We start from the raw sequence: 21,348 nt of genomic DNA on the forward strand, positions 1-21,348 counted from the left end.
GTCTTCTGTGAATACAATGCTCTGAGTGAAAATTTTCAGATAATATATTTGTAGTTTATGCACTATGAAGAGAACAATGAAAGGGATTCTCTTTTCTATTTCAAAGGAAGATGGATGAGTATATTTTTGAAGCACTCAGACTACAGCATAAGAGGGAGCCACACATTTTGGACTGAGGCTTACTTGGGAATATATGAGAAAGAAGGGTTTCATGCAACAGTTTAATTTGTGGAGATCTCTAATACATTTCTAGGGACATGGGACATAATACTCTGGAAGTGCCCAGACTGTGGCTAGGTAGCACAGTGGATAAATCACTGAGCCTATAATCAAGAAAATCTGAGGTTGCTGGCTTTAGGACTCACTAGCTATGTGATCCTGGGCAAGCTACTTAATCCAGTTTGCCTCAGTTTCCTAATCTGTCAAATGAGCTGGGGAAGGAAATGACAAATTGCTCTAGTATCTTTGCTTTGAAAACTTTAAATGGAGTCATGAAAAATTGGATACAACTGAGCCACTACAACAAAAACACAGATTGAGATTTGAGGGAGCTAAAAGATTTGGGCAGGGGCTTCCTTGGAAAGATATGAGAAAGAAGAGTTTCAGACAGTAATGCAATTTGTAATGATCTCTAACACATCTATAGGGAGATAGGAGAAGGTCTTAGAACATTTGCCCTTGTAGAATGCAACCAGGACTGTGTTTGTATTAATTACTAAAATTCTGAGATACCACTTTACTCTCCCAATCAAATGGCAAATATAATTTAAAATGATAAAAATTAAATGTTGGCAAGGCTATGGAAGAAGAAGCACACTGACCTGTGAACTGGCTTAGTGATTACCATCCATCTTAGAATCAATACTGTGTATTGTTTCTAAGGTAGAAGGGTGGTTTAGGGCTAGGAAATGGGGTTTAAATGACACTGCCAGGAAGTGTCTGAGGTCAAATTTGAACTCAGGTCTCTAGGCCCGGCTCTCAATCCATTGAGCTATCTAACTTCCCCCTTAGCTAAGTATTTGAGGTTATATTTGAAATCAACCCTTTCTGACTCCAGGCCCAATGTTCTGTATACTAATCATGTACTTTGCTAAAGACCCCCATTCTTTTTAAAAATAAATGGATACTTAAGATTTGACAAATGATTGGATATGAGGGGTGTATAAAAATGAGTAGTCTCCCTGGCAACTAGATAGATAGTGATGTCCTCCACAGAAATGGAGAAGTTTAGAAAAGGGCTAGGTTTGCTGGAAAAAATAATGATTTCTGTTTGCGCCATATTGGGTCTGAGATGGCTTATGGCACTTACTATTGGAAATACCAATTAGGCTATTGGTGATGAGAGCTTGAAAGTCTAGGTTTGGCTATTCCTTTTTTTTTTTTAAACATTTACCTTCCAACTTAGAACCAAGTATTGATTCTAAGACAGGAGACAGGTAAGGCTAGGTATTTGGGGTTAAATGACTGCCTAGAGTCACATAGCTAGGAAGTATCTGAGATTTTAACCCAGGTACTCCCAAATCCAAATCCAGACACTTATTCACTGAGTAACCTAATTACCCTTTAGGTGTGGCTACAATGGTCTATTAGTCCCTACATAATAATGAAATACTTAAGAATTAATGAGATTACACAGTAAGAGACTATAGAAAGAAGAATGAGGGCCTAGGATGGAATTTTGTTGTACACTACAGTAAAGGGCTAATGATATAGATGCTTGTATAATTGAAAATCTGTTACCCTAAAAAAGAACTACATTTCCTGGGAGCCCACTTCATTAAGTACTTCCTTTAGCAGAGGATATTAGCAAGTGGGCGGTCCTCTTGGGCTCTTTGGCTTGCAGCAAGCATGGTGACAGTGGAGAGTGGGGATTTTTAAATGGGCTAATCAGCCATGGGCACATGGTTTTTTATTTTGTATCCTTTTTATTCCTTTATTTCTAATGATTTTAATAAATCTCTTTTAATATAATATTTTTATTATTGCACATTAATTTAAATTTTTGCATTGATGGCAACCACTTGGAGAAGGAATTCTCAATCTTTTAAGATAGCCTAGATAAAATTTTTTTTTAAGCCACATTTCTCCTGCCAAGGCTTTTCACCCACTCTACCCACCCACCCACACACTTGCAAACTTCAAGACAACTCTGAACTCTCTTTGGAGCTGCTACCTTTTTCTTTCTGTGTCTTCAGAACTCACAAACTTGGAGGTGCTCTCTAGGCAACTGGTAGGTGTGTATTTTCCTTAGGCAACGATTAGCCTCCTAACTCCCTCTCCATGTGGCTGGGGAAAGAAACTGCTCCCTAGCATTTTACCTCAGGGGGGAACAGGAAGGGGAAGGGAAGAAGGAAGTTACTCTTCCAAACAGGAAGTAAATTACAAGCATGATGCACTCTTTGAAAGATCAGTGTATTACTTATTTCAAACAGCTTCCAGCTTTGGGATGTTTTTTTCATGAGTGCACTGATCGTTTTACTTATCTTGCTTGAGATTCAGGGGAAAAATTCATCTCCCTATAGCCCTTTACCATTTGGGCCTGCCCAGTCTCTAAGATTCATCCACTTTTGGATTCTTCAAAACCATGTTCTCCCTCGGTATGGGAGATTTCAGAGTTCTGATAAAAGGAATCTGAACAGATAGAGAAAAGGAATTTTAAAGAGTTTGGAGGTGAAAATGTAAACCTTTTAAGCCTTTTCACACTCCATTGTATTATGAAAGTCTCTATATTATATTGTATTTTGCTGATTGTTTTGCTTTAAGATTTAATTTTGTGGTTTTAAGTTCATATATTAATCTGATCAATACTATTCTGTTACACTGAATCATTTGAATATACTGTGTTTTAACTACTGTTATATTCTGTTACCTTTTCCCTGTGATTATACTGAACAAATATTATTGAAAAAGCCCATTAAAAAACCAAACATCTTTTTCTTCTATTTTGGCTTTGTAAATTGTCACATAGATGATGGATGGATTTTGTCAAAACTTGATATAATTGTATAACAACCTTTGGAAAATTTAATGAACTAAATATATTAAATTGATTTTAAGGGGTCTTTAAACATGAATTTTAGATTTTTTTCAACAACTCTGACTGATCATTTTGCCTGCCTCTGAGTTATTTGTAACAAGAGGTAAATGGTCCATTTTAGTAGCTGAAGTGAAGTACAGTTATAATCCCTACCTCCCACATTTGTAAAAATGTGAATGGATGGAACACAAGTCTCATACCAAAGGAGCTGGGAAGTTGATCCCAGGGAATGGTACCCCTGGATGGCTCCCAAGAGGAAGCATCTCTCATTTGTAACCCTTCAGCTTACTATATACCCTTCTACCAAAATGATCTAGATTCTTGGTGACATTTTTAGACCCAACATCAACAGTACAGAGGTTTGGTTTTTTTTTTCTAGACTCCTCTGCCACATTTTGTAATGATGACAGTAATATATTTTTAATCTCATCTTGAACCTATATCTATCTTGAACCTAGTGTGAGACTCGAGGTTATGACATTTGACATATATTAAGACGTAGGACACCTTGTCCACACTCTTTGTGAAATAGTCAAAGACAAGTACCAAAGTTTGGCTATCATCCTGGCTCCCCCATCCCTGAGAGTGAAGGTAAAATCAGACCAGGGAATGACACTTCCCTGTCACACAAAAATCTAGTCCTATAAATGGGTAAGTGAAACATTACTGTATTTTGTCCTACAGACTTGTGGGACAGAAATCACTTTAATTGGGCTCTGATTCAAGGGTTTATTTTCTTTTAGTTAAAATTTTTACAGATAAGACTTTGAAAGTCTGTATTTCATCCAGAAATTATTTTTTTATTTGGATTTTTTTATGCTTTTGATTTCTCTTGCCAATTGATTACTATACCTCATAACTCAGTCATGCATCCTTCCGTGATCCCTGTGTTTTTTAATACCCTCTTCAGGGGGGAATGTATTATTATTATAAAAGGCAACGTTTAAATTTCTTTTGAGAGTAATTTTAGAATAAAAAACATGCTACCTCTCCAAATCCAGAAAGTAAACTGTTTGGAGAAGGCACCATGAAGATGCCTCCACAGACCACACACTGCACCAGAATATCCAGAGTGAACTTTGGGATGTGGTGATTTGAACTGTGTGGGATTGAATGCATTTGTTTTTGTATGTATACTCTTATGCCAAAGGGGACTACCCCCTAACTGTTTTTTTTTTGTCAATGCACCTAGCAATCATTGGTTTTGTTCTCTTTTCCTCTTATCTTCAAATTATTGTAATTTCAACATTGGTTATGTTTACAAGATCCATTGGAGAGACTAGTCTTCCACGGATCTCAGGGGGGGAATTGTATAATTGAAAATCTGTTACCCTCTCCAGCCTCTGACCCTCACCTGACACCCAGCTCTCACTTGTGGCTCCTAGTAGCTGCTAGCATGTGGCAGCGGCCACACTCCGGGCAAAGGCTTTGACAGGCCGGCTAAACCTTGTGAGGGTAGCCATCGGGTCGTCGTCGACCCCTGGTGAACTAGGGCTTTGCTCACCCAGCATGTGAAGACTGTTTCGGCGGAACAGGCGGAAGAAACCAACAAGAAGGTTCAACGGCTGAGATGGCGATGCAGCAAGGCACTGTGGAGTGCTTAGGGCGTGTTGGAGCACAAAAGACAACATGGCCATCCAATGCAGCTGAGGAAGTCTCCAGGTGTAATGACTTTTCATGCCAATGGACCTAGGCTTCCAACGCCAAAAGAGTGGGACTGTCTCTGTGCATCGACTTTTCCACTTAAATCTTCATGCACGAGTGTCTTTGTCCACAAAAACACACAAAGACAATCATCATCCTCGGTTACCGAGAGACTACTACTATACTATACCCTAAAAAAGAACTACGTTTCCCAGGAACCCACTGACTTCCTGTCATTACATACTTCTTGTAGACAGAAGATATTAGCAAGTGGGCAGTCCTCTTGGGCTCTTTGGCTTACAACAAGCATGGTGACAGTGGTGAGTGGGAATTTTTAAATGGGCTAATCAGCCATGGGCATGTGGTCTTTTATTTTGTATCCCTTTTATTCCTTTATTTCTAATTATTTTAATAAATCTCTTTTAATATAATATTTTTATTATTGCACATTAATTTTAATTTTTACATGCTGATGCTTTAAAGTTTAGAGGGAACCAAAGAGAGGTCAGGTCAATATGAAAAGAACCAAGAGAGATAAATGTCACAAAAACCCAAGAAAAAAGACTATATGGAAAGAAAGAGTTGTTTAGCAGTGAATATATGCAACATCAAGATTAAGTATGAGTTTTGAGAAGAAGTCATGAAATTTGGCAATTAAAATATCATTGATGATTTTAAGAGAGCAGTTTCTTGTCTGATTTCTCCTTTGAACCTTTTCCCTCTGATCTTGCATCATATGTAATGCTATACAATCAAGAAGGGAGCATAGAGCATGGTCCAGCTGTGCCAATATACCACGGGATGATTATTACCACTGACCCTTCCTCCTTTAATTGAAGTTATCAAAATTCCTTCAGTGGAAAGAGCAGTAGTAATGTTTGTTCCAGGAGTGTCCACATGCCTAACCCATGCTTTATGCACATCTCATCTTTCCATGGTAGAAGGAAACTTCTTTTTTTTAACTAAGTTTTTATTCATGTTTTTGTTTTTTATATCTCCATAATTCCCCTGGTACCTTACACCTCCCCAAAGAACATCTGGAATCACAAATATTATTTTTAAAAGACCAAAAAAAGAAAGAAAAGAAAACAAGAAAGAAAGAAGAGAAAAAGAGAAGAGGAAAATCAGCATAATTGATCAAATCTAGTCAAAAAAGTCTAAAAATATGTGTAATGTGCAATAATGGTAGAGCTTCTTAAAGGAAGAGATTCTCTCATTTTTGCTCTTTTAACTTGAATGTCAAGCATAGTGTTTTAAACAGAATGTTACTGTCATTTCAGTCATATCTGACTCTTCATGACACCATTTGGGATATTCTTGGCAAAGATACTAGAGTGACTTGCTCAGGGTTACACAGCTAGTGAGTGTCTGAGGCCAGATTTGAACTCACGAAGAGGAGTCTTCTTGATTTCAAAGCCAGTGCTCTATCCATTATACCACCTAACAGCTCAGTAAATGGTCACTGAATTGCTGAAAGAAATAAGATTTATTTTATTAAGTGATTTGAATTAAAGATACCAGACAAACACATATATACCAATTACTATTGGTATGTATATAGCTATGAAAAAAAGTTAACAAAAATACAGAAGAAAAAGAGCTTCAAACAGTACTCAAAAGCAAATAGGATGCAGTTTTAAACAAAGCTATAAATATAATATTATTAATATTTCATGTGTGATTATTTTAAATTTTGTTTCTCTTTTTTGAATACTTGTTCTTGTTGATGGTTACTAAGTTTAGAATTCTAAAAAAAGAAATAATTATTTCAAACTTGCTTTTCTGACAGTTGAAGCAAAAAGGGGTATTAAGCATTATAATAAACAATATGCCTGGGTTGATAGCTAGAAAACTAAAAGGGATCCTACATATGATCTGGACTAGGAGTTTTTAAAATGACTGAGGAAGAGATCCCAAAATATCTGTGAACTTGGATAGGAAAAAAATTGTATATTAATATTTTTGCTAACTCTAATTTAAATATACTATTTCCTTCAATTATGAATGCAGGCCATGCATTATTATTCTGAGAATGGGCCCAAATGTTTTGCAAGTCTGCCAAAGGGGTCCATTAAAATACAAAAATTTAAGAACCCTTGTTCCAGACTTCCATGAGATAATGTGTGTAAAGCACTTGACACAGTACCTGACACACAGGTGCTTAATAAATGCTTGTTCCCTTTCCCCTTCCCTTTCTTTTTTAGAGGTAGGTGACTCAATGGAGTCTCCAGCTAAGCCTAGAGATAGGAGGTCTTGGGTTCAAATGTGGACTCAGACACTTCTTAGCTATGTGATCTTGGGAAAGTCACTTGACCCTTATTGCCTAGCCCTTACAACTCTTTTTTTGCCTTGGAACCAATACTTAGTATTCTTTCTACTATATCACTCTGATACTTTAATGTAGAAGACTCATCATGATTGTCATTATCACCTAGCAGTTGCCTTCCCAATTAGTCAGTACATTGCGGGAATACATAGAAATACCCACAAAAGGGAAGACTCCCAAGTATATCCATGGACTGAAATGACACCCTTCAGGAAGCCATGAAAGCTTTACCTTGGGGTAGTCCTCAAAGGATTTTATAAAGATAAATTCTACCCAAAACAGTGGCACTGTGACCATTTTTAAAATCCTCTTGCAATAGTCTCTGCTCTGACTTCTTCCCAAATGCCCTCAGCTAAACCTTGGCTCTAAATGACCACAGGAGAGGCAGTTCAGTTATTTACCATGTAGTTAACCTGAGCCTTGTAGTTTTGCTAGGTTTCCATAGTTACAGTGCAAACAAGGAAAAGAAGGGGGGAGAGAACAAGGCTTACTTAGTTCTCATTATAGATGTGTGTAGGATCAGGATTAACTAATAAACCACTGTAAGACTGGATATTTTCCTATTGTTTTAATTTTATTTTCCTTTTTATATTATCATAGTTTTTATGTCATCATGGTTTTTCAAACAAAAGCCTGAGAAGTGGTATGGGATGGATGTTTGAGGGATTGGGTAGAAGGGACTAAGAGGGGAAAAGTTGTGTACCACTCTAGGGCTAGTTGGGACCTGGGTATCCAGAAAATCCAAGAAAGTTGATTAAGCTCTAAAACACAAGGTGACGTTGTGAGTGGACACCTGACTCGTAGGATGAAAAAAAAAGTTTAGCTTAGAATGTGTTTCTCATGATACTAGAAATAATTTCATGTTGATGAGTTAATTAAATAAGTTGTTGGCCTGCTTAATGTCATATTTTCACTTGAGGAATGAATATGTGTGTTTTTCATCCAATTTATTTTTCCTGTATGAATCACTAGATTAATCTTCCCATTGGTAAAGATTTTTACTAAGGTAGCTAGGACTTAATACAACTAATACAATGCAATTTTCAAATAAGATCACTTGAAGAATCTTACCTAATAATAATGATGACTATATAACACTTTAACATTTGTGAAATACTTTACATGCATTATTTCATTTGAGCCTCAAAATAATTCTATGAGGTAGGTCCTAAGAGTATTATTGCCTTTATTTTATGTAAATGGAAACCAAGGCTTTTAGAGGAGCTGAGTGATATGTCTACAGTTACTCAGCTTCTTAAACCAAGAAGTTTCATAATGTATAACCTTTTATTCAGCAATACCACTATTTTTAGCTAGTTCTTTATAGTGGTAAAGAATTGGAAATCGAAGGGATGTCCATCATTTGGGGAATGACTGAACAAAATGTGATACATGATGGTGAGAGGATGCTATAAGGATGCTATAAGGAATGATGAATAGGATGATTTTAGAAAGAGCTGGAAAGACCTTCATGGACTGATGCAGAGTGAAATAAGCAGAAACAGGAAAACATTGTATATAGTAATAACAATATTGTGGAATGATCAAATGTGATAGACTTAGCTACTAACAGCAATACAATGATCAGGGACAATTCTGAGGGACTTATGACAAAGAATACTATCTACCTCCAGAGAAAGAATTGTTGGAATAAGAAGGCAGAGAAAAGCATGTGATTTTTCAGTTGTTTTAGGGGTTTATGTTTTGGGGTTTTGGCTTTATAAGATTACTCACTTTCAAAAGTGAACAATATGGAATTGTTTTACATGATAATACAAGTATAATGCAGATCGAATTGCCTGTCAGCACCTGGAGGGGGAAGGGAAGGGAGAGGGGAGAGAGATAAGTTCAATCATATAACTTGGGAAAATCTTGAGTAGAAATTTATTACATGTAATTGGTAAAAAAAACTAAAAAAAAAAAAACAAAACAAAAAAAAACAGGAAGTTTCAGAGGCAGGATTTGAATGCAGTTTTTCCTGACTCCAGATGAAGCTCTCTACTGCCATCAATGTGCCAGCCTTCTTTCATTCTTTTAAAAAATACCTTTTACACTACTAGATGTGTCTAATCTTTAGATCTTTCCTTTAAGATACCTGAATTATGTCAGCACTCAGCAGATAGCTAAAAAAAACTTCTCTCTGTAGTCTTTTCTGTCACTGAGTTTTGTCCAATCTTGACTTGTTCCTCAAAGATACCCTATCTGAGGATTGCCTTCAGATATGGATTTTGCTCTTATCAAATTAAATCCTTTCTTGAATTCAATGCTATTAAATAGACATATTTTTAATTTTTTTACATCAACTACATTTTCTAATATATTCCTTTCCTTTCTCTTTCCTAAGAGCTATTCCCAATAACAGAGGATTTTAATGCTCCCCAATCAAAGAGAAATGTGAATTTAAGGACTGATGGCTAGAGAATACAAAAGTGTACAGCTCCTGGTTTCAAATTCTTCCAGTTTTTGGTTGCTTGGGAGGCTGACATATTTACCTGGCACTGCTGAGCCCCAGGAGGTCTTTAGCTTTCCTGAATGGGCAAGGAATAGAGAATGGCAGATTACCATCACTCACTGAACAGCCAAAAGCCAATGATATTGGGGCCAAGAAGAGCAAAAGAGGGCAAAGGAGATGAGATGGTGATAGATGCAAATGACAGCAAGTGGACCAGGACCTGGCTAGAAACTGCCAAGAGTTAATGGGGTGGAAGCAGCAAGTGTGTTATGGTGAAATGTCTGAGGCCAGTCAGAGAATCATTTTGGCTTCCTCTCTTCTACAGGAGTTTAGCCAGAAGACTCTACTTATTTATTTCCGGTCTAACATTGAAGAACTTCTGAGGGGTTCTTAGGGGCTGGGGCCTTTACTCCTCCTTGTCAATCTCTACTCTCAAGGAGCTTATATCCATTCAACAAGAGAGAGAATGAATACACACATGCTCACGCACACAAAGAATAAATATAAAGGGAATAAGTATGAAATGCATTAGTTAAATATAAGATAATTTGGGAGGGAGAATATTAACTGTTGAAGAGATCAGACAAGACTTCAGGTAGAAAGTATTATCCATGCAACATCTTGAAAGAGGAGAGGAATTCTTTGAAGTGGAGGTAAGGAAGCAGTGTACTGTAGGTATCAGGAGTGGCCAGTACAAATGAATAGAGATGAAAGATGGAGAATCATGTATATGGACCAGAGAGGAGGCCTGTTTGGCTGGATCATAGGGGAATGGAGAGGGAATAGTGTATATTAATAATGGAAATACTTATTATTTTCCTAATTTTAAACCATATCTGTTAAAATTCTACTGGATCAAAATTGAAGATGTAGGGAGGAGGGATAATATATTACTTTATTTGTGTTTGAATTGAAATATTCATATTTCAGTATCCTTGCACCAACATTTATTGATGTCAATATTATTCCATCAACAAGTCTAATATATTGATAATATATTGTTTTGGTTTTAGTATATTGATAATATATTGATAACTAATGAGTTAATATACATTTTTGTTTTTCTGCCTTAATGCAGTCTTTTTCTCTATTTTGCAAAACAGCTTATATGATATAGGGATTACTTGTTCTTTGAGTATTTATCTGTTACCTCTTTATATGGTACCTCATTAAGAGGATGTATCATTTCTTCTTATAAAAGTGATTTATTTTGTTATACTTCTTGTTTTGCCAATCTTGTTGGAGAGTGAAGATTCAGACTTGTGAATACAGTAATTAAAGAAATTCTCAGAAAAGAAATTCCTCTACCATTGTTTATCAGCAGATTAGCATGTTTAGTACCTAGATACTATGGTTTAAATTAAGTTCATTGGGTAGGGGGGAATCCTGCCTCTAATTAGAAGGGGCCAAGTTCCCTCTTCTCATATTCCTTGACTTATTGGGACTTCTAGAGAAAAATTGCTTAAGGCTTTGGCTCATGTCTAAAAGTTTCCCCAAAGCAGAGGTACTCAGTTTATAATATGAATCAAGTATAGGACAGGTAATTTATTCCTACACATATGAGAAATGCAAACTATAAGACAATCCTAAGCATGATAAATTAACAGGATACAAACTTAAAATAGCACTAAGTAGCAACTTATAACTATATATGCACATATATATACATACACAAAATATATATAAATACACATAATATAATAGAATATACACAAAATATAACTCTGTATATATTTATATATATAAAATCACAGTTTGCTAGGAGACAAACCCTTAAATCTTTTTCCAACACATAGCAGTTTTCAGAACTGCTGATTAGCATTTTATATTTTACTCCAGGATAGAGAACTCACCTTAGAACCAAGAATATCTGAGTTCAAGTCCAATTTCTGAAACCTAGTAGCTATGTGACTCTGGATAAGTCACTTAACCTCTTAAATTAGGTTATAGCTAAGGTGTGGATCTCCACTGGTAGATGGAATATCCTTGTCCGAAAGTTCCCTATATCAATGAAATCACAGGTCTGGTCCCTCTTAGACTTTGTGCTATCATAGACACAAGTCTCCTCTGTATGGTTTTAATTATATGGTTGTCCTAAAATCTAGAGTTTAAAAAATCTTTTGGAAGAATTTAAGGAGAAAGGAGACTCACCAGCACCTAGAATTGGGAAGGTGAATTTTTTTGAAGAGGGTGCTATAGAGATGCCTGTGAAAATCACATGTTGCATCAAGAGATCGAGAATGAACTGAACTGAAAGGGGTTGAACACATTTATTCTAAATGTAAACTCTTATGCCAAAGGGGAATGCCCCCAATTGGCTTTTTGTCAATGTGCTTACCAATTATTGTTTTTGTTTTCTTTCTTTTTTATTTCCCTCTTGTTCACAGGTTGCTGTAATTTCCCCCTTAGAAAGGACAATGTTTTATATACCTTTAGAGATATATGTTGGTTATTTGAAATGATTCATTGGGGAGACTAGACATGTTAATCTCCCAAGAACCTTAATTTAGGAAATTTCAATATGCTTATCTCCCAATAGAATCACAAGGGGGATTGTGAGAAGGGAGTTTGTATTTTGATTTGATCAATCAGGGATTTAGACTTCCCTTCCATTTGTTTTGAATTGGGGTCAATCTGCAACCAGGAAATTGATACCACAGGCACTGCTCCCTGGGTGGTGCCAGGCTAATGGAGGAATTGTGATTGGGTCCTGGGGAGTGATGTAAGAGAGCTAATGGGTGTAGTAAAAATTTGTAAGATGAGACCCAGCAGGAAGCTGGGGAAAAGGGATTATTTTCCTGAGGCTGAAATTCAGAGACAGACACTGAGTTGTTAGGCTCTGGATTATTAGGCTAGGAAATTCTTCCCTTCCTCTCTCTATTCTCTTTTTTCTCCCTTACTAATAAATCTAGCTACTAACAGTCTTGTGACTTAAGGGTTAATTACAATTTTGGCAACCACCCATTCTAACCATTGCACCTCTAAACCTTGTACTCAGCAACTACCACAATCAACCAGGTCTGTGGCCACCTCAACCAACTACTCCAGTGAATGTCACTAGTCTAGTGTCTATGTCAAATACCTCACCTGTAGATCTTTTGAACTCAGGAGGTCACACCATGCCTGGACATATCCATCTTGAAATAGCCGCTCAGATTCCTATCTGATTCAAATCTAAGGATGGGAACTGATTAAGCCATTTAATCAATCACACAATTCCACTTAGGCCTGATGCCCTTAGCAGATGAAAACATTTCAACAGAAACAATCAGTCAAGAGCATTTTGGCTGGCTGTGACAGGAAGCCTATCTGGATTGGTTGAGGGAATTGGTCAGTCAGTCAATAAACATTTATTTTTTTAATTATAAAAATATTTTATTTTACCAATTAGATGTAATAAATTTCCATATGTTTTCTGAAGTTATATGATCCAAATTATTTCCCTCTTTCCCTTTTTTCCCCCTCCCAGAGCTGGTAAGCAATTTAATCTGGGTTATACATGTATTATGATGCAAAACATATTTCCATATTGATCATTTTTGTAAGAGAGTAATTTTATCAAACCAAAAACCCAAATAAACTAAGGTGAAAAATCACATGCTTTGATCTGCATCTGACTCCAACAGTTCTTTCTCTGGAGGTAGATAATCTTTGTCATAAGTCCCTCAGAATTGTCCTAGATCCTTGTCCTGCTGAAAGTAGCTAAGGCTATTGAGTTGATCACAATAAGCATTTATTAAGTATGCACTATGCACAGGGCACTTTGCTAAGTGCTGGAGATACAAAAAAAGGAAAAAGAACTTGTTATGAAGGAGCTTACAGTCTAATGGAGGGTAAAGAACATAAAAACAATTATAGTATATTCAAACAAAAAACATAAAGGATAAATAGGAGATTATCAACAAAGGGAAGACACTAGCATTAGAGGGGATCAGAGTAGAACCCTACCTAACTTCTGACTCTGGATGCAGTTCAAAAAGAGTCCTGATTGCTTTGTTCCTAGAAAGTGAAGAGGTAGGTGACTCCCTTTCCTACATACACCGAATGCAACTCTTCTTTCTCTATAGGCAATTTGGGTGAAGTTCTTGACCAGTGTAGGTTCAAAATTGAAAAATTCACAGAGACTTTTTGAGGTTACATGGGAAGCTTTATTATCACAAAAGCTAGCAGACTAGCCCAGGAAGGGTTCAATCCCCTTTACAGGGGGGTTTGGGAGAACTTTTATGGGGAGCGTTAGCACACCCAGACTCAAGTAAATGGGTCAGGGATTTAACAGGTAGAAGAACAAAATGGTTTGCAGTCAGACCCCACTATGTGCTTGGGGCACAGTTTTTTTTTTAAGTTCATTTATTTAATTAGTTAATTTAGAATATTTTTCCATAATTACATGAATAATGTTCTTTCCCTTCCCTCCTACCCCCCTCCCGTAGCCAATGAGCAATTCCCCTGGGTTTTACATGTGTCATTGATCAAGACCTATTTCCATATCATTAATATTTGCACTAGGGTGATCATTTAGAGTCTACATCCCCAAACATGTCCTCATCGAACTATGTGATCAAGCAGTTGTTTTTCTTCTGTGTTTCTACTCTTGGGGCACAGTCTTGATACAGTCTTGGTGCCAAAAAAGAGGGGGTAACAGAAAAACAGGATGTAGTTTTGCTCCCTTTTTTGTGCTCAGAGCCCAGCCTGGGATGATAAGAAAGGGATTGTAACATTAAAGGGACTTCTGGCCAACTCATAGTTCAGCCCTCATAGGGATCAGTTATGGAGGAGTCTCCACCCCAACTCTTCTACATGACCCCAGATCTAGGAATTGTCACTGAGTTTCCTCTAGTGAGTTGGGAGGATGGCCTAGATTACACATGTTTAAGTATCCAAATACTCTGTCCATTCTCTAGACAGGAGTGTGAGGAGCTATGGAAGGTGGGGAAAAGGAAGGTCAAAAGAACTCACTATCTTCCCAGTTGCAGTACTGAAAGACCTAATGTTAATTCCTTTAAGAAATGTATTGGAGTTTCTGTTACTTTAAGTTGCTAAATAAAACATAGTTTATTTCACTGTGATTTGGGTCCAAATCTGTTGACTATAGGGTTTGAGAGTGAAAATGGTAAATGCAACTCCAAAATGTTAAGTTTTTCCCCATAAACTGAGTGGTGGGCAGTCAGTTTGATAGTTTTTACAATGTATCAATAAAATAAAGATTATTTATGCCCCAGACATTTCCCATTTTTAAAACTAATTTGTTGAGAAAAAGTTGATAAGAAAAAGTTCAAGCAGTGGGGGTTAGAGGGTGGGGGATAAGGGAATGGAAAGGACTGTTCCTGTTCTTTTGCCTAAGGCCATTGAGGCTACAGACTATGGGGAGGGGTTTGTTGCCATTTTAAACTGAGGGCAGCAAGGCTACAGAAGTTGATAAGGCTATTGTTGTTTCTGTGAACTGGACTACAAAAGTAACCCATTAAGTCTGGCATTATATACAACTTTGTATCAGCTCAGATACATCTTTCCATGATTCTCTGTGTTCATCACATTCACAATCTCTTAGAGTACAATAATATTGCATTCTGTAACAGTTCAAATTGCCAAACTGTGGCAGGTAGAAATTAGTTTCTCTGCTAGAGGTATTATATTTTTTAGAAGTTTATTAAGAAAGCATGTTTCTAGGCCCAGAAAGCCCATTCACAATCTCACCTACATTATGAAAAACCCCTCTGCTTGCAAGAGGAAACAGGAAAGAGACCTTCAGTAGGCAGAGAACTCCTTTAAATAATAATTTGTGATCTCTCCCAGGTGAGAATTCAGTGCAATTACAAAGCATTCTGGGAAGTGAGCAAGGACTTCTGGGGACTGGAGTCCTGGGTTCAAGTCTCCATTTTTACAATTCATGTATTTTGATTTGTTTAGCCACCTCCCATTCTATGAACAGCTACTACTTCATTTTCAATTCTGATGTAGTTGGGATTTTTATTTTTATTTTTTACCTCTAAGGAGATCTATATCTACATCAAAGTCTTTGGATATTTTAGTCAGTTTCTTAGCATTATTCTCAGCATTTATTTCCAGAATAGTTTGACCAATTCACAGCTTCGCTAAAAAAATATACTAGTATGTTTTTAATAAGCATTTAAGCACCTACTACCTAATAGGTGCAGAGGATACAAATATAGATATAAAACAGCCTCTGTTTTCAAGGAGCTCCTGATTTATGGTAGCAGAGTGTGTATACTATGATACAAAATATAGGGAGACATAACACTTAACAGTCTGGACTGTAGTTTCTTCATCTATAAAATAAAAATAAAGGAGGGGCCTTTGAAATCTAATCCAGCTCTAACTCTCTTATCCTAAATCAAGGAGCAACCAAAATGCTTTAAGAAATGTGAAGAAGGTAAAATGACTTTAAAGGATGGGGCAAGGAGGTAGTTAGAAAAGATTTCATGTAGGAATTGGCACCTGAGTTGAACTCTGAAAAAGCTAAAGATTTCAACAAGTGTCTTCAGAGGCACAGGGCGGAGAGTGCCCTAGAGAAATCCATTCCAAGAGTAACTAGTGGTATATATGATACAAGTTCATCTAGAGATGATGCTTCAGAAGCTAACATCATCCTGGGTATCATTGAGCAGCCTCACATCCTAGGGTAGGAGTTGAAATGACTTACCTAGTATTACCCATCTAGTTTATGTACATATATTATATTCCCTTCTCACTTAATCAACCAATCAATTAACAAACAAATCAAACAGAGTATGCCATATATTTTGGCAGCCAGTCAGCATCTTAAGACCACATTCTCTGTGTCTGATTCAGAGTGTTCAGTGCACATGGGCATGTTTTTTCAATGGCAACCATAAGCTTACTACTAACTAGAGGATAATTGCCTTCAAGCTCCCATTGCTCCAAACTGACAGGGCAGCTTGGCCAACCCCAGGTTCCATATAAATGTAGGCATATGACCTGAAATATGCTCAGAAATGACTGAAGTAAGAAAATTTCTCATCTGTGCTGAGGCTCCAAACACACCTTAGGTTTCTCTGTTATTTAGCCTGACCAACCTAATTCACAAGACTTGGATGATTTATATTTTAATGGTCATGTGATTTATTGAAATCTAGTAAGATAAGTGTAGTCTAGTAAGATAAATGAGCCATAGCATATCCAAAAGAAACTGCCAGGAAGGAAAATGCTTCTTCCAACTGGCTTACCTTTGTTCTGCTCTCCTACAGGCCACTCAGGACCTGAGGAGAAGGATCTAGGAATATGAATTCTGGGTCTGGAATTTGCCTAGATCAGCTTGGTAAATACTTAGAGAAAACAAGGGGGGAAATTCAAAGTATGTAACTGCCTATGGCTTGATCTTACAGTGAATAGCTGATTTTATTCAATATGTGTTGATAAATGTTTAACAACTACATCCCCAAAAATATGACAAACTTTAAAGTTTAATCTGCATTATGTTCACATTCTTAAGTTTATACAAGCAACTATACAATAAAAAAGCCCTGATTTGTAGTGTTTGCTGATTTCTGAGGTGTAAATGTTCACACTGAAATTTAACAACTGGCTTTCCAAACTGTGCTTCTGCTGGTTCTAGCACATCTCTCATTTCATGGCAGTACCTAATCAGTCACCTTAGTCTCCATTGGTCCAGAATATATAGTTATGCCAGGTTTTCTCCCACCAGTACCATACTGTTTTAGGTCCTTAAACACCACACTTCTTTAGGATCTACCCCAGTTTGTCTTTTGTTTCATTGATTCTTTCTGAAGCCACAAAAAAAAAAAAAACACACAGTAAAATGGAGAACAATCAGTTGACAGGAAGCTGCCCACTTACCTCACACGAAAGGAATACAATGCAATGACAAACTGACAGTCTTACTCTGAGCAATGCCTTTGAAAACAGTCCAGAGGACAGGGAGATGCTCCTCTCCTCACTTGCAAAATGTCAGCTCCATCCCTATTTCAAACTCATACCCAGAGGATGCTTGTAAACCAGCTATACAGGAAAGAGAGATGACAAGCAGAAACCTAAAAATGGCAGAGAACAAGATGATATGGGAGACAAAGAATAGGTAGCTTGCTAAAACATAAAGTATATGTTGTATAATAATGTAGTACCCTCTCTCAGATAACTCATCTGCTCTGTACTCAGGCTCGTGGGTAGGATCAGCTGCCAGAAGGCAGCTATTATATGGTATCCACTTTTGAAACTATGGCTCATGAGCCCTCACTGGTGTGTTCACCCTTAATACTCAGTCACTAGAAACAATTAGCAATCTTAGCAAAGGCATTTACTAAGAAGGTACAACAAAAACCCTAGCTTATAAGTAAAGGAGAAGTCAATATTTTCTTGGCTTATGGAACCAAGAATTGGATGCTAACAGAATCAGGTCTAATAAGATTAACTCTCCTAAGCTATGATAGATGATGCTTATCATAAAGGCAAAAAAAAAGGACCTTGAGTCTCAATGAAAGCCATAGCAAGCCTAACAATCCAGTTAAGGCTATGCAAAAAGCTCAGGGGAAATGTTTTGTTGGAAAGTCAGTCTTAGTAACCCTAGAATTAGACCACCTGGTTTGAGGCAAAAAATCCCCTGAGCAAAAGTCATCTTAGCTCCTGCACTAGAGCAATAGAAAAATACCTGCCTATGACAAAACACTATGGTCAGCACACACAGAATATTATGAGACACTCTGAAAAAAGGCCCTAGTAAAAAATGAAATTTCAAAAGCTCCATTTCCAAGCAAATAGAAGTGGAATTTAGCTTTCTAGCCTTACACAATCCATACAAATCATACACTCACTTACCTTGCCTTCATTTTAAAAATTTAAATAAAAAAGGAGCAGATGTATCCCCCAGTAGTGAGAGTGAACCCCATATTGCAAGGTCTCTGGGAAGCCATGGTCTAGCCCGAATCAGTCACCCAGCCTAGGCATCACATGAGGCCCCAAAATCCCCTCCTGTACTTGGCAACAACTAGTTGTCCACTAAAGCCAAACATTTCTCTGAGAATCTGGACTAGATGGTTACACATTGACAAATTGATTTATTATACTATAGAAAACTCTAAGTTTCAGTGGGGTAAACTAAGTCATTGTACTAAGACTGTAAATCATTACTAACCATTTTCCATGTAAAAAGCTTATCTAATCCTTTAGCCTATGTCACTTTATAAAATACTAGCTGTGATCAATAAACCTTGATTCTGATTGCTACTAGCTTCATTGGCCCTCCTGATGTGTGTCATCTTTCTCCCCATGTCTCATTCTCCTCACCCCTTCTGGACCCTGGAATGTTTGTCAGTCATCTGAAAAATGGCACCTTATGTTGGGCTTAGCTTAGCCTACATGGCAGAGTCCTTAGTAAATGTTTCTTCTACCAAATCTGTAGTAGGTGATAAGGAATTAATTGAAGGTTTTTGAGTAGGGAGTAATAAGATGAGAATGATACTTTAGGAAGATTACTTGAGAATGATATGAAATATTGGAGAGAAAATAAACTAGAGATTAGAAGACTATTTTATAGGCTATTAGAAGAGGAGAACAAAGTGGGAAAAGTGAACATATTGGAGACTGAAAAATGCAACTGTTTTATGAGGCAGCTACATGGCATAGTGGATAGAGAGCGAGTTTTGGAGTGAGAAAGATCTGAGTTCAAATATAGTTTGGACACAAATTAGTTGCATAACATTGGGCAAGTCATCCAAATTACTATCCTAAGATATGAAGTTGCTCAATAATATCCAGGATAGTTCATCTGCCTCAGTTTCCTCATCTATAAAATAGAGATGATAATAGGGGGCAGCTGGGTGGCTCAATGGATTGAGAGCCAGACCTAGAGATGGGAAGTCCTAGGTTCAAATTTGGCCTCAGTCACTTCCTGGCTGTGTGACCCTGGACAAGTCACTTTACCCCCATTGCCTAGTCTTTACCACTCTTCTGCTTTGGAACCAATACACAGTATTGATTCCAAGATGGAAGGTAAGGGTTTAAAAAAAATAGAGATGATAATAATAGCACTTCCATCTCAAAGTTGTTCTGAAGATAAAGTGAGATCATATTTATAAAATGCTTTATAAATGCTAGTTAATATTATAGATTCTCTTACAGGCAAGGTGTATCTCATTCATATATCAAGATCATTTAGCATTCTTTGTAAAATATAACAACAGAAAATATCCTGTTTGGTTATTTTCTGATAATAAACATCTGACAAAGCATAGAACAGTGAGATGTATGCTCACAAACCCTAAAAGTTTGCAATTGTGAAGGAGGAGATCCAGCAATGTGATGTCTTCTAGATGTCCCTGTTTGTGGATGACATGGTGGTGATTACATCAAGCCCAAGTCTTTATAAAGGTTACTGGGAGAGATTTACAATCACTGCTAGGAGTGATCCTACATCCACAAAAAAACAGATAGATGGAAAATGTCCATTGCCTAGATTGTAACAAGTAGATATGAATTGACACCTTAAAGAGCTTGCCCAACAGGATGTATATCTGTGACTAGCCAGGCCCATTAATTCAATAGGTCTTTTACTATTGTTGCTGTATGGCATCCATACTTGGAACACTCCATCTTCCAAAGAACTAAGGATCGACATCACACAGAAGGGAATAGAAAGATGCATGATGGCTGTGAGCCAGCTGTAACACTCATGATTATTGAGGAACTCTGATGTAGAAAAGAAGTAAAGAATGTTAAGTGAATAAAGAAAAGATAAACTGATCTCATGGTGAGACAGGTGGATGGCCAGACTTCTCCACTGGTACTCTACAAATGTTATGAGAAACAAAGAAAGCCTACAGCACATTAGACGACCCCTCTGTGGTGAACCTTTACAAAGATGTGGTCTAGAGTCACAGAAAATGGGCAGGCAAGAATAGATTACCATCTGCATTATTGGAAGGAACTCCTGAATCAATAAGATCCATTTAAGTCTACCTTTCCAATATACTCTGAAGTGACATATTAGATACTCTCAATATCTGGAACAATGGTGACCCAAAAGAGTTGTTGGTTTAGACGGAATGAGGAAAGAAAAAGGGGGAAGAGAGAAGGAACTTTTTGTTACCTGTTGATTCAGAAATAGAAATATCATCAGAATCGTCTTATGTCATAACACCTATGCACGATAGGATTCATGTTTTTACTTCCTTTTCTTTTCCTTTTTCACCTTTCTTTTCTCTTCCTTCCACTTTGCCTGATCCCTACCAGTAGCATTAATAGGCATTAAAAAAATCCCAACTTTCTCTCAGGCATACCGTATTAGCCCAAATATAATACGATCTAGTGCAATCCCAAGTATTTTGAAGGGTAACTCAGCAAGAGGAAACACCAATTTTATTTTCTCCTTTTAAATTACAATTTTCTCTTAACTCGTGAATAATGCTAGCACTTTATATTCAAAGTTTTTGCAACTGTCATTCCTCCTGGAATAACAACTATGTAGGTCTGTGCGCATTTCAGCAATTCTCTTCTTCATATTTTCAGTCAGGTGACCCTTGAATGCATTAAGTATGAACATTCCTCTTGGACACAGTAACACCCCGGACACCTACCCCTGACCACATTCACCCCCTTTTCCTGCATACGAAAGATCATTCCTGATGGTAACTTTTCCTTAGATAATCTTTTATTCCTTAAAATTACATAAGGAGTCAGTTTTCTCCCGTCAGCTGTGACTGCAAGCATCACTGTCATTCTAGTTTTCTCATTTCTAGTAGTTTTGATCAACACTGATTTGGTGCCTTTAGTATTAACAATGACATTTAATGAAATATCAAAAAAACCTGGAGTTTGGTTGCATTTCCTATCTGCCCCAGGACCCAGCCATGCTTTTTACATATGTTGAGGCACAAATACACAATGCATGGTTTCAAA

The sequence above is a fragment of the Monodelphis domestica genome, chromosome 2 (genome assembly GCF_027887165.1).
Source record: "Monodelphis domestica isolate mMonDom1 chromosome 2, mMonDom1.pri, whole genome shotgun sequence".
NCBI lineage: Eukaryota > Metazoa > Chordata > Mammalia > Didelphimorphia > Didelphidae > Monodelphis > Monodelphis domestica.